The sequence below is a fragment of the Sciurus carolinensis genome, chromosome 2 (genome assembly GCF_902686445.1).
Source record: "Sciurus carolinensis chromosome 2, mSciCar1.2, whole genome shotgun sequence".
In the NCBI taxonomy this organism is placed as follows: domain Eukaryota; kingdom Metazoa; phylum Chordata; class Mammalia; order Rodentia; family Sciuridae; genus Sciurus; species Sciurus carolinensis.
Window position 1 is genome coordinate 30,402,754 of NC_062214.1, and position 11,209 is coordinate 30,413,962.

General features: G+C 37.9%; 1 pseudogene; it reads right to left on the reverse strand.

Annotated features, from left to right (window-relative positions):
• Positions 1-7,804: 7,804 nt before the first annotated feature.
• Positions 7,805-8,674, reverse strand: LOC124977600 (ribosome biogenesis protein NSA2 homolog; annotated as a pseudogene).
• Positions 8,675-11,209: the final 2,535 nt, after the last annotated feature.

Below are 11,209 nucleotides of genomic sequence, written 5' to 3' on the forward strand. Positions count from 1 at the left end.
AAATGGTGGTTCCATTCCAAGTTTTCTGAGGAATCTTCACAGTGCTTTCCAGAATGGTCCTACCAGCAATGTATGAGTGTACCTTTTTCCCCACATCTTCAACAACACTTATTGTTGCTTGTATTCTTGATAATTGCCATTCTGACTAGAGTGAGATGAAATCTCAATGTAGTTTTAATTTGCATTTCTCTAATTGCTACAGATGTTGAACATTTTCTTATACATTTGTGAACCAATTGTATTTCTTCTTCTGTGAGATGCCTATTCAATTTCTTTGCCCATTTATTGATTGGGTTATTTGGATTTTTGGTGTTAAGTTTTTTGAGTTCTTTATATAGCCTGGAGATAAATGCTCTACCTGAGGTGCAGGTGGCAAAGATTTTCTCCATTCTGTAGGCTCTCTCTTCACATTATTGATTGTTTCCTTTACTGTGAAGAGCTTTATAGTTTGATACCATCCCATTTATTGATTCTTGATTTTCCTTCTTGCACTTTAGGAGTCTTGTTGAGGAATCTGGTTCCTAAGCTGACCAGATGGAGATTTGGGTCTACCTTTTTTTCTAGTAGGTGCATGGTCTCTGGTCTAATGCCTAGGTCTTTGATCCACTTTGAGTTGAGTGAAAGATACAGGTCTAATTTCATTTTGCTACATACGAATTTCCAATTTTCCCAGCACCATTTGTTGAAGAGGCTATCTTTTCTCCAATGTATATTTGTGACACCTGTGTCTAGTTTGAGATAACTATTTATGTATTTATGTAGAAGAAAACAGGTTATTGAGCTCACAGCTTTGAAGACTGAAAGACCAAGATTAGGCAGCACCATTGGTTTGGCCTCTGGTGAGAGCCTCGTGGTGGATGGCATCACAATGGCAGGAGTGTATGAGAAAGGGAGAGATCATATGACAAGATAGGAAGCCAGAGAGATTTAGGGATGAGGCTCACTCTTTTATAACAAGTTACTCTTGCAAGAACCAGTCAAGGTCCCACGAGAACTACACTGACCCCTTCTGAAGGCAATATTCCCAATAACCTAATTATCTTCCATTGGATTCCACCTGTTTGTTTGCTCTTTAAACCTCACTTCTTAAAGATTCCATCACCTCTCAACAGTGTCACACTGTGAGCCAAGCTTCCAGCCCATGAACCCTTGAGGACCACACTCAAACCATGGCACCTACCCAGCTTGCTCCCAATAGCACCCTCCATCACTTATGCTCCTCACCTGCAGGAGAAGTCCAAATGCAATACCATCATGACCTTCAAGGCCCTGCCCCAGGATGGTCCCACCTTGTCTTCTCAGTCTCCATACTCATCAGCCTGGGTGTTGATTCATGCTGCCCATCCTTATTACCTAGAATGAATACCTTTTTTCCTCTCCTGCACTCCTACTTCACCTAGAAAAACCTTGCTTTTTTTCCCAAGACCCCACCACCTCTGTGGTCCAGCTTTTTTCTGCCTTTCCCCTTCCCCAACTATCACAGCATACCAAGAACATCTGCTTTTCTGCTGTTAGGAGTAGATATGTACAAAGCTGCTACTCCTGCTGAAACGTGGGCTCTTGGAAGAAAAGCAGCACACTTTGTCCATCCTTGAACCCCAGGGCCTCAGACATGTTCTGACACAGGGCAATGCTTACTACATTTCTGATGAACTGAACTAAATGTGTTTTAGGCCAGGTAGGGTAGTACACACCTATAATCCTAGCTGCTCAGGAGACTAAAGCAGGATGATTCTAAGTTTGAGGTCAGCCTGGAACACAGTCTTAAAAACAAAACAAAACAAAACAAAAATGTTTTGGAGACAAAAAGAACCTAATTTCCCCCCTGCATGTAATAAGTCTTGAAATTTTGCATGGTTTAAGGGAAGATATTCAGACCAGAAAAGCTGGTAGCTTTTTTTTTTTATTCAGTACTAGGGATTGAACCTGGGGTACTCCAACACTGAGCTACATCACCAGTTTTTCATTTCATTTTACTTTTAAGACAGGGTCTCACTAAGTTGCCCAGACGGACCTCAAAGTTGTGATCTTCCTGCCTCAGCTCCTGAGTAGCTGGTATTACAGGTGTGTGTTACCAGGCCTGGTGCATTAGCCAAGAGAGGCTTGCCCCTAAGTCATTAATTTACTGCAATATTCCCTATCAAATCTTGAACTTCAACCATATTGGTTAATATCAACAGGGATTTCACATGTTAGTTACTTTTGCTGTGTAACAAATTGCCCCAAATTTAGTGACTTGCAACAATGATACATATTTATCATCTCTCACAGCTTCTGAGTTTTAGGAATTTGGAAGTGGCTTGACTGAGAGTCTCTTCTGAGATCATGGTCAGATATCAACTAGGGCTGCAGCTGTCTGGAGGCTTGGCCAAGCCTAAGTCCAATGGCTGGCACACCGGTTCCCTCCCAGCTGGGCTTCTCATCTTATAAGATTGCCTGTGTGGTCTCATGGCATGGAAGCAGCTTCCCCCAGAGTGAGGAATTCCAGAGGCCAACACAGAAGATTAAACACCTTTTATAATTCAGCCTTGGAATATAGACAGCATTTCTTCTACCATATCTATCGATCACACAGGTCAGTCTTGCCTCAAGACAAAGGGCTGGCGATGTAAGCTCAGAGGTAGCACACTTGACTAGCATGTGGAAGGTCCTGAGTTTCAGCCCCAGTACTGGAAAAAAAATTCAAAACTTAAAAAAGATAAGGAGAACTACCTGGGAGAAGGACTCTCATGAAGTGACAATGATGGGGACTGTATTGAAAGCTGGTGACCACAACTAGACTGAGAACTTAGATGTATATTTCTATATATCTTTGTTCTATATAAAAGAAATAAAAGAACAAAGTTTCTGCTGGGCATGGTGGTACACACCTGTAATCCCAGCAATTCAGGAGACTGAGACAGGAGGAGCCAAGTTCGAGGCCAGCCTCAGCAAATTGGCAAGGACCTAACCCACTTAGTGAGACCTTGTCTCAAAATAAAAAATAAAAAGATCTGGGGATATAGGTCAGTGGTAAAACACTCCTGGCTTAAATCCACAGTAGCAAAAACAAACAAGCAAACCAACAAACAAAACGCATGCACACAATTGGTATGATCTGAATGTGGTTTGTCCCCACCAACACTCATGTGGAAGCTTAGTTCCTTGATGCAGTACAGGGAGATGGGGTCCAGTGGGAGGTAGTTCAGTCATGGGGCAGAGCCCTCCTGGATGGATTATTGCTTTCTGGAGGGTATGAATTCTTCCTTTTGAAGGACTAGATTAGTTACCTCAGGAGCGGGTTTTTATAAAGCAATGTTACTTCTTGGGGTTTTTTTGTTTGTTTGTTTTTGCCTTTTTGCACACAAGCACTCCCTTTCTACCTTCCACCAAGATGCCTCCCCAGAAACTGACCAGATGGGAACACCCAGTCTTGTCTTTCTAGTGCCCAGACATGTAAGCCAAAATAAACCTCTTTCTTTATAAGTTATCCAGTCTCAGGAATTCCGTCATAGCAACAGGAAGTGGACTAAGACAATTATCCAAAGATTACTAGATCTTATGTTATACCTTTGGAGGTTGCTCCTAAAACGCTGAATATTTAAAAAAAAATTAATTTATACCTAAGAGGAGGAAAGAAAATTTTAGATCCATCAGCAGCAATGATGTAGCTTAATTGATAATATTATTTATTTAAATAGCATCTCAATCTGATCTGGTGGAACAGGAAGATAACAAATTCCATACCAGTTTGGGCAATTTAGTGAGACCCTACCTCAAGATAAAGGTCTGGTGATATAGCTTAGTGGGACAGCTATATCTCCAGTATGTAAAACAAACAAGTAAACAAATAAAATAAAAAGCATATATATGTATATGCTATTTATTGATTTATTCATTTATTTGTTTCATGGATTCCAAAGATAGAAACCCACAGCCTTATAAAATATCTTTCTGGTACAAGCCAAATTCTTATTCCCTTGTATGGTAAACTATCTGAATTTGAGATATCCTCAGGTATATAATCAAGAAATTGTGTATATTTGTTGCTAAAAGAGTCTTCTTTCCATACTCTTTAAAAGTGTCCTGTGGGGTCCTATCTTTAGCCCTGTCTTAGTCAACATGTTTATCAATGTTTTGCAATGAAAAAAATGGAAGAAATGTTTATCAAACTATTAAAGACTCAAAGCTTGCAGGACTAGTTAGTACACTGGATGGTACCACTAGGTATTGCAGCAATCTCTGTGGGCTGGAACAAAAGACTGCACATGGAAAATCAAATTTAACAGGGATATGCAAAAGGCCTATATTCAGTTTCACTTACTCAATTATTTAAATCTAATTGGTCCTCAATCCACCCAGTCCTTTCTGTTAGAAAGCATAAATGGTCTTGTTGTTTTTGAAAAATGCCCCTTTTTCCCTATTTCTGATACCCTATTTTGACAGTCATACCCTACTCAAGATCCCCCTTCAGAATTTGGGGGAGGAGGTTCAGAGAAACTAGGCAAAAAAAAAAGGCCCCCATACAAGTTCTCTACCACTGATCCATATCCCCAGCCCCCTGAGTAAGCTTCATAATATCCTTTGTCCTGCTTCTAATTTCCACCCTTTTCTCCCCACAAGAGCCACATTACTCCTCATTTCAGAGTCTACCTGTGGGGAAATGAGCAAGAAAGTCCTTTTCTAGAAAGAACCCAAAGTTTGGATTTTTTTTCTTGAAAAAATAAACCACCCAAAAGAATTTATTGATTTGAAAGATACTTGTTAATAAACCCGGCAAGGAAAAATTAAACCATTACTGAAAGCACATGAAAAAGAATACAAAAAGAAAAAAAAATGGAGGCAGATACCATGGATCAGCGATGTTTTCTTCAGCACTGATGGGTCACATCTTCAGGAGAAAATGGCTGCAGGTCACCACAAGGGTCTGGGCTTTATGGGCCTTAGCAGAACCAGGTCATGGGAGGAGTTAGTAACTTTTTGCTGCCCTTTTGGCAGGCAGGGCCAGAGCATGGGAGGGGTTTTGGTGGCAGGATTGTATAGGGCAGGGTGAGAGGGTAGGTGGGGGAACAGGAAGGTAATTTCCTTAGAGTCAATTTTCCATATCCTTCATTCCAGAAGGATTATGTAACTCTGAAAGTTATATAATAAGTTGGGGTGATATCATATCTGGCTACTTCCTGCTAAGAAGGGGCAAAGTAGGGGATCCCCTGTCAGAGATCTGGAAGAAGATAAGGAGGTGGAAGATACTGTAGGCTCCTATACAGTCCTAGTGGTTGTAGCTTGAGGGGGTGTAGAGGGAGGAAACTTCAACATCATTATGGGTAAGTCCTTTCTTATGGGGCTCAAGAGCATCATGTGTGAATGAAGGAGGAGAATGGCTTTGCATGTTCATGGGAAGTTGTCTGGGCTAGACAGTTCCCCTTGTCAAGAAGTTGCTTCTGTATAATGTTATCAAAGCAAAGGGAAAAAGTTATGACAAGAAAAGGAATAAACCAAAGGGCTCTCTTGTGTCTAGTGTGCACTGTTATTGAGATAGGCAAACTTTTGGTCGTTAGGTACAACGTCAGTTTGAGGAGTAAGGAAGACCAAGGTACAGAAGCTAGTCCAATTTTTGGTAGGCAGGGGTAAATATGAGCCCTGAAAAAAAAAAAAAGGCTCAGAATTTGGGGGACACCAGGGCTGTGGGGCTGGCTTTTGATAGTTTCATCAAAAGAACTATTGTCTTTTCTTTTAAATGCCAGGTATGGCTGTACTTTGGTTATAATTGTTTTTGCTAGGTAGTCAAGACCAAGCTGGTGAAATTGATCTTGTTCCTATTTATTGTTAAGAGTTAGCTGAGTTCCCTCAGGGGCTTACTCTTGGGGAACTTGGGAGTAGCCTCTTAGCTCTTTTAGTGCCTTCTGCCAGGATGGGCAGGGTCCTTGACCATATGGCTTCCCTTGGAAGCATCAGGTACATCTCCCTTCTCCAACAACCCTCCTCTTTTGCATCATGTGCACTGGTCAGCTTTCTGTTCTCCAGGGTCTCATGGATTCCTCTGCTCAGGAGGTCCTGTGACCCAGACAAGCAAAGGCTTTAGAGAAGTCCCTTTATTGCTTGGGTCCAAGCTTCAAGTCTTGGTCTTAAACATCCAGATAGTCAGTTTCATCAGTCTTAAAGTATGAGTACTGGGTTTTAACTTTAATGTCTAACTTTACAGTCATTCATCCCTTTTATTTAAGTTGGGTCAGTATTAGTACTGGAAGTTAGCCTTACATCCTATTTGTCTATAGATGATGGTTGCAACTCAGGTTGCTTTATTGAAATTTGTACTTCTGTAAGGCACTAATAACAGTTAAAGTTTATAAAGAAAATGCAAAATGAAATTAACAAGAGTAAAATCATCAAGTTTATGTAATAACTATGAAGGAAGAAACATCATTTTTATAATCTTAAACCTTATTATAATTATAAACTATTTTGAGATCTCAGTAATCTTAACAAAAATTTATCCTTTTGAACATAACTTTAAATGAGCTTAAGTCTAACCTACTTAGAAATTATCTTAACATGGAGTGAGGTGAGAGGCAGAGTCTTAACTCAGGTGAGGTGGGGCTCTTGGCAAATTGTAGATAAAGTGTTTTTTCTAAAGCTGATCTTTTATAAAGTTTATAAATTGTTTCCTGAGTCTATATGAAAGTTAGCTAACACTTTATAACATTACATCTGAAACATGAATCAAACAACAGCTAAGAGAGCTTTTAGCCCCCTTTTGTGGGAAAGTGGCAAAATGTTTTTATGTTTCACAATATTAACCTTTAAACAGATCAGCTCTCACATCTTTTAAAAATACATTTAAATTTCTAGCCCAGGGCAAAAAGTAACATAAAATTTGACATATATGTTATTGATAACAGGTCCAGTTACAGAACATTAAATGACATAAATAAACCCCCAATAAAATTTTTTAATTTTTATAAGTCTAAAATTACCATTAAAAACTTTAGTTTTGGAGAGCACCAGCTTGATAAAATGTTCTTTTAAACCTCCTACTTTAAAGACTTGTGTACCTGGAAGATATGAACACATTTACTATACAAAGAAGACCATAATAGCACCACAATTACACTGACATTTTTATACTAATCAAGTTTACTTTTAAAGAAAAATTTAGACTCTGTAATGTAGGGTAATACTCTAAAATAACAGTTGTTGTTTAACCAGAGTTGTACAAACCCTAATTCCTTTAAAACCAGTTGCTCTAACATAGATTAAACTTTGGTTTACACCAGTATATTAATATTTTACCTTAGGAAAAAGCCTTGAAGAGCTTTAATTGACTATGCCAATTATATATATGACCAATTCAGTTACACACACACACTTTTGAAACTTACCCTTCACAAACCCTTTTGTAACTTGCTTAGACATTCTACAACTTTACCACAAAGACTTTCTCACCCAGAAACATTTCCTTTTCCTTATACTTTCCATACTAAAACATATATCTATACTAGAACCTTCTTATTTTTCTTATTTTTCTGTTGACCCCTTCTTTTCTTAATTTACACTCTGAAACAACCCATATGAAATTTCTGAATTTAGACAAATTATTCCACTTTTTTTTTTCAAACCTGGTCATCTTAATGTTTTTTGTTTGTTTGTTTGTTTTTTGTTTTTACAATTTAATAAATAGTTCTCTTAATGATTGCAAATATGTAAGGCTGTTTGACAGTTTTCAGAGCCATCACAGTAATGGTGGGTTCTTGATTGATTTATAATGTTTAATAATTATAAGAATTATAAGGAGTGTAAAACTGCTGTCAAACCAGTAAGACCAAATTTATACATCCATCATTTTCAGGATTATTGGTAACCTGGACATATTTCCCCCAAATAACTTTGCCTCCTGTGTTACAAAGCCCAAATCATTCACATTCAATGACTGTACCTTTGGTAATAGCACCCAAAGTTGTATACAGTGGGGTTGAGGGGTTCTTTTTCACACCTAGTATTGGTAGGCAAAGGTGGCTTTCAGTTCAAGATGTGTTATATGGGTCTTCTTGAAATATAAGTCCATGAATCTTTCCTATTTAGGTGGTTTTCTTGTAAAGCCATCTCCAATAAAGCGGTTAATAACCATCCTCTTCCAGGCCTTCTTTATTCTCCTTCCCCATCAAATCACTTTTAATACTTCTGTATCTCCCTTGGGAAGGGGGACTTCCCATTCTTTTTTTTCTTTCTTTCTTTTCTTTTTTTTTTTTTTTTTGTGTGTGTGTGTGTGTGTGGTGCTGGGAATTGAACCCGGGGCTTTGTGCTTGCGAGGTAAGCACTCTACCAACTGCGCTATATCCCCAGCCCCTCTTTTCATTTTTGTTTAATTGTGTTTGAAGGTACTTTTGCTCAGGTCTGTCCCTCTCTGTCCAGGAGATAGGCAGGTGCTGCTCCCTGTGGAGTCTTTTCATCATTCTTTTGTTTGGTGTTTCTCTTTCCATGCATCTTGATAGTCTTTTTCATTTGTATTTCCTCAGCCTGGTGCTATTTATGGAGCTTAGCCTTCATGCCAATCTCTTTTTTTTTTTTTTTTTTTTTGGCCTTCTTTGAACGTTCATGAGATGAACTCTCAGTTTTCCTTTTCTCTCTTTTTCTCATGGTAATCCAAATGATATCCATAGCAATTATGGTATAATTCAATATATTCATTTTGTGGCATGGTGACAGCTGCAGAGTTGCCAGGTACAGTCTCTGGGGTGAGCAGAAGCTCTCAATTTTCAGGTACCAAGGACCAAATTACTCTACTTTAATAAGATCAACTAATTTTACGTTATTTACAGTACTCTAACTGAAACTTTTGGACCCTTTGCATATAGAATTATACCTGTTAGAACTTTAACTCTTAGTAAGCTTGTTTTCCATGAAGACACAGACAAAGCAACCTTAAACCTTTTTCCATTTAATGTTTAAGTATTATTACCCTAGGGGATTCAAGAAGCCAAGAGTACTTGATTTTATATTTAGCAGTTACCACTTTAACTTTGTAAATTGATCAGATGTCTCTAACAAATGCATTTATGATTAATCCCATTTATGTTCAATCTAATTTACTCATTTTTAAGATTTTTTAATTTATTCTAATTAGTTATATATGACAGTAAAATGCATTTATGCATTTTGATAAATCATACATAAATGGAGTATAATTTCTCATTTTTCTGATTGTACATATTGTAGGATCACATGGGTCATGCAGTCATATATGTACATGAGGTAATAATGTCTGTTTCACTCTACTATCCTTCCAACCCCCATACCCCTTCCCTCCCTTTACTCCCCTCTACCTAATCTAAAGTAACTCTATTCTTCCTAGTACCCCTCCCTTATTGTGAATTAGCATCTGCAAATCAGAGAAAATATTCGCCTTTGGTGTTTTGCAGTTGACTTTTTTCATTTGGCATAATATTCTCCAACTTCATCCATTACAGCAAACGTCATAATTTCATTTTTCTTTAAGTTGAATAATATATAATTATATATTTATACCACATTTTCCTTATCCATTCCTCTGTTGAAGGGCATCTAGTTTGGTTCCACAGTCTAGTTATTGTGAGCTGAGCTGCTATAAACATTGATGTGGCTGTGTCACTGTAGTATGCTGACTTTAAGTCCTTTGGGTAAAAACCAAGGAGTGGGATAACTGGGTCAAATGGTGATTCCATTCCAAGTTTTCTGAAGAATCTCCATACTGTTTTCTATAATAGTTGCACCAGTTTGCAGTCCCACCAACAATGTATGAGTGTACCTTTTTCCTCACATCCTCGCCAACATTTGTTGTTGCATGTATTCTTGATAATTGCCACTCCGATTAGAGTGAGATGAAATCTTAGAGTAGTTTGCATTTCTCTAATTGCTAGAAATGTTGAACATTTTTTCATATATTTGTTGATTGATTGTATATCTTCTGTGAAGTGTCTTTTCAGTTCCTTTGCCCATTTATTGATGGGTTATTTGGTTTTTTGGTGTTAAGTTTTTTAAAATTCCTCATATATCCTAAAGATTAATGCTTTATCTGAGGTGCATTGATAAAGATTTTTACCCATTCTATAGGCTCTCTCTTCACATTGATTATTTCTTTTGCCGAGAAAAAGCTTTTTAGTTTGAATCCATCCCATTTATTGATTTTTGATTTAACTTCTTGCTCTTTAGGGGTCTTGTTAAGGAAGTCAGATCTTGGGCCAACATGGTGAAGATTTGGACCTACTTTTCCTTCTAGTAGGCGCAGAGTCTCTGTTCTAGTGCCTAATTCTTTGATCCACTATGAGTTGATTTTTGTGCTGGGTGAGAGATAAAGATTTAATTTCATTTTGTTACATATGGCTTTCCATTTTTCCAAGCACTATCTGTTGAGTAGGCTGTCTTTTCTCCAGTGAATGTTTTTGGCATCTTTGTCTAGTATGAGATAACTGTATTTATGTGAGTTTGTCTCTGTGTCTTCTAGACCCTGAATAACCAAAGCAATCCTTAGCAAGAAAAGTGAAGCAGGAAGCATCACAATACCAGACCTCAGACTATATTACAGAGCTATAATAATAAGAACAACATGGTACTGGCACAAAAACAGACATGTAGACCAATACTACCGAATAATTTACTTATTTTTAACTGTAAAGACCAAGATATTCAGACAAGTGTAACTAACGGTAATAGCCATCTCTTTCTTGTTGAAGAAAAAATCCTAGAAGCAATGAATATTATATTCTAGACATTTTATAGAAATTAACATTCTATTAACTGATCACCTAGAAAAACTTGTGAGTTAGTAATTTTTAAGACATCTTTATTCTCATCTGTTTACATAATTTAACCAAATGAAAGCACACGAAAGAGAATACAAAAAGATGAGCTGGGGTTGTGGTTCAGTGGTAGAATGCATGCCTAGCATGTATGAGAAACTGGGTTCGGTCCTCAGCACCACATAAAAATAAACAAATAAAATAAAGGTATTGTGTCCATCTACAACTAAAAAATTATTTTTTAAAAAGAGAATACAAAAAAAAAAAGAAAAAAGAAAATGGAGGTAGACCCCATGGACCAGTGATGCTTTATTCAGCACTAGAAGGGCACATCTTTTTTGGGGAAAATGGGGGCAGGCCACCACAGGGTCTGGGTTTTACAGGGCCTTAGCAGAACCAGGTCATGGGAAGAGTTAGTTACATTTGGTGGGCCCTTTTGGCTGGCAGACCCAGGTCAT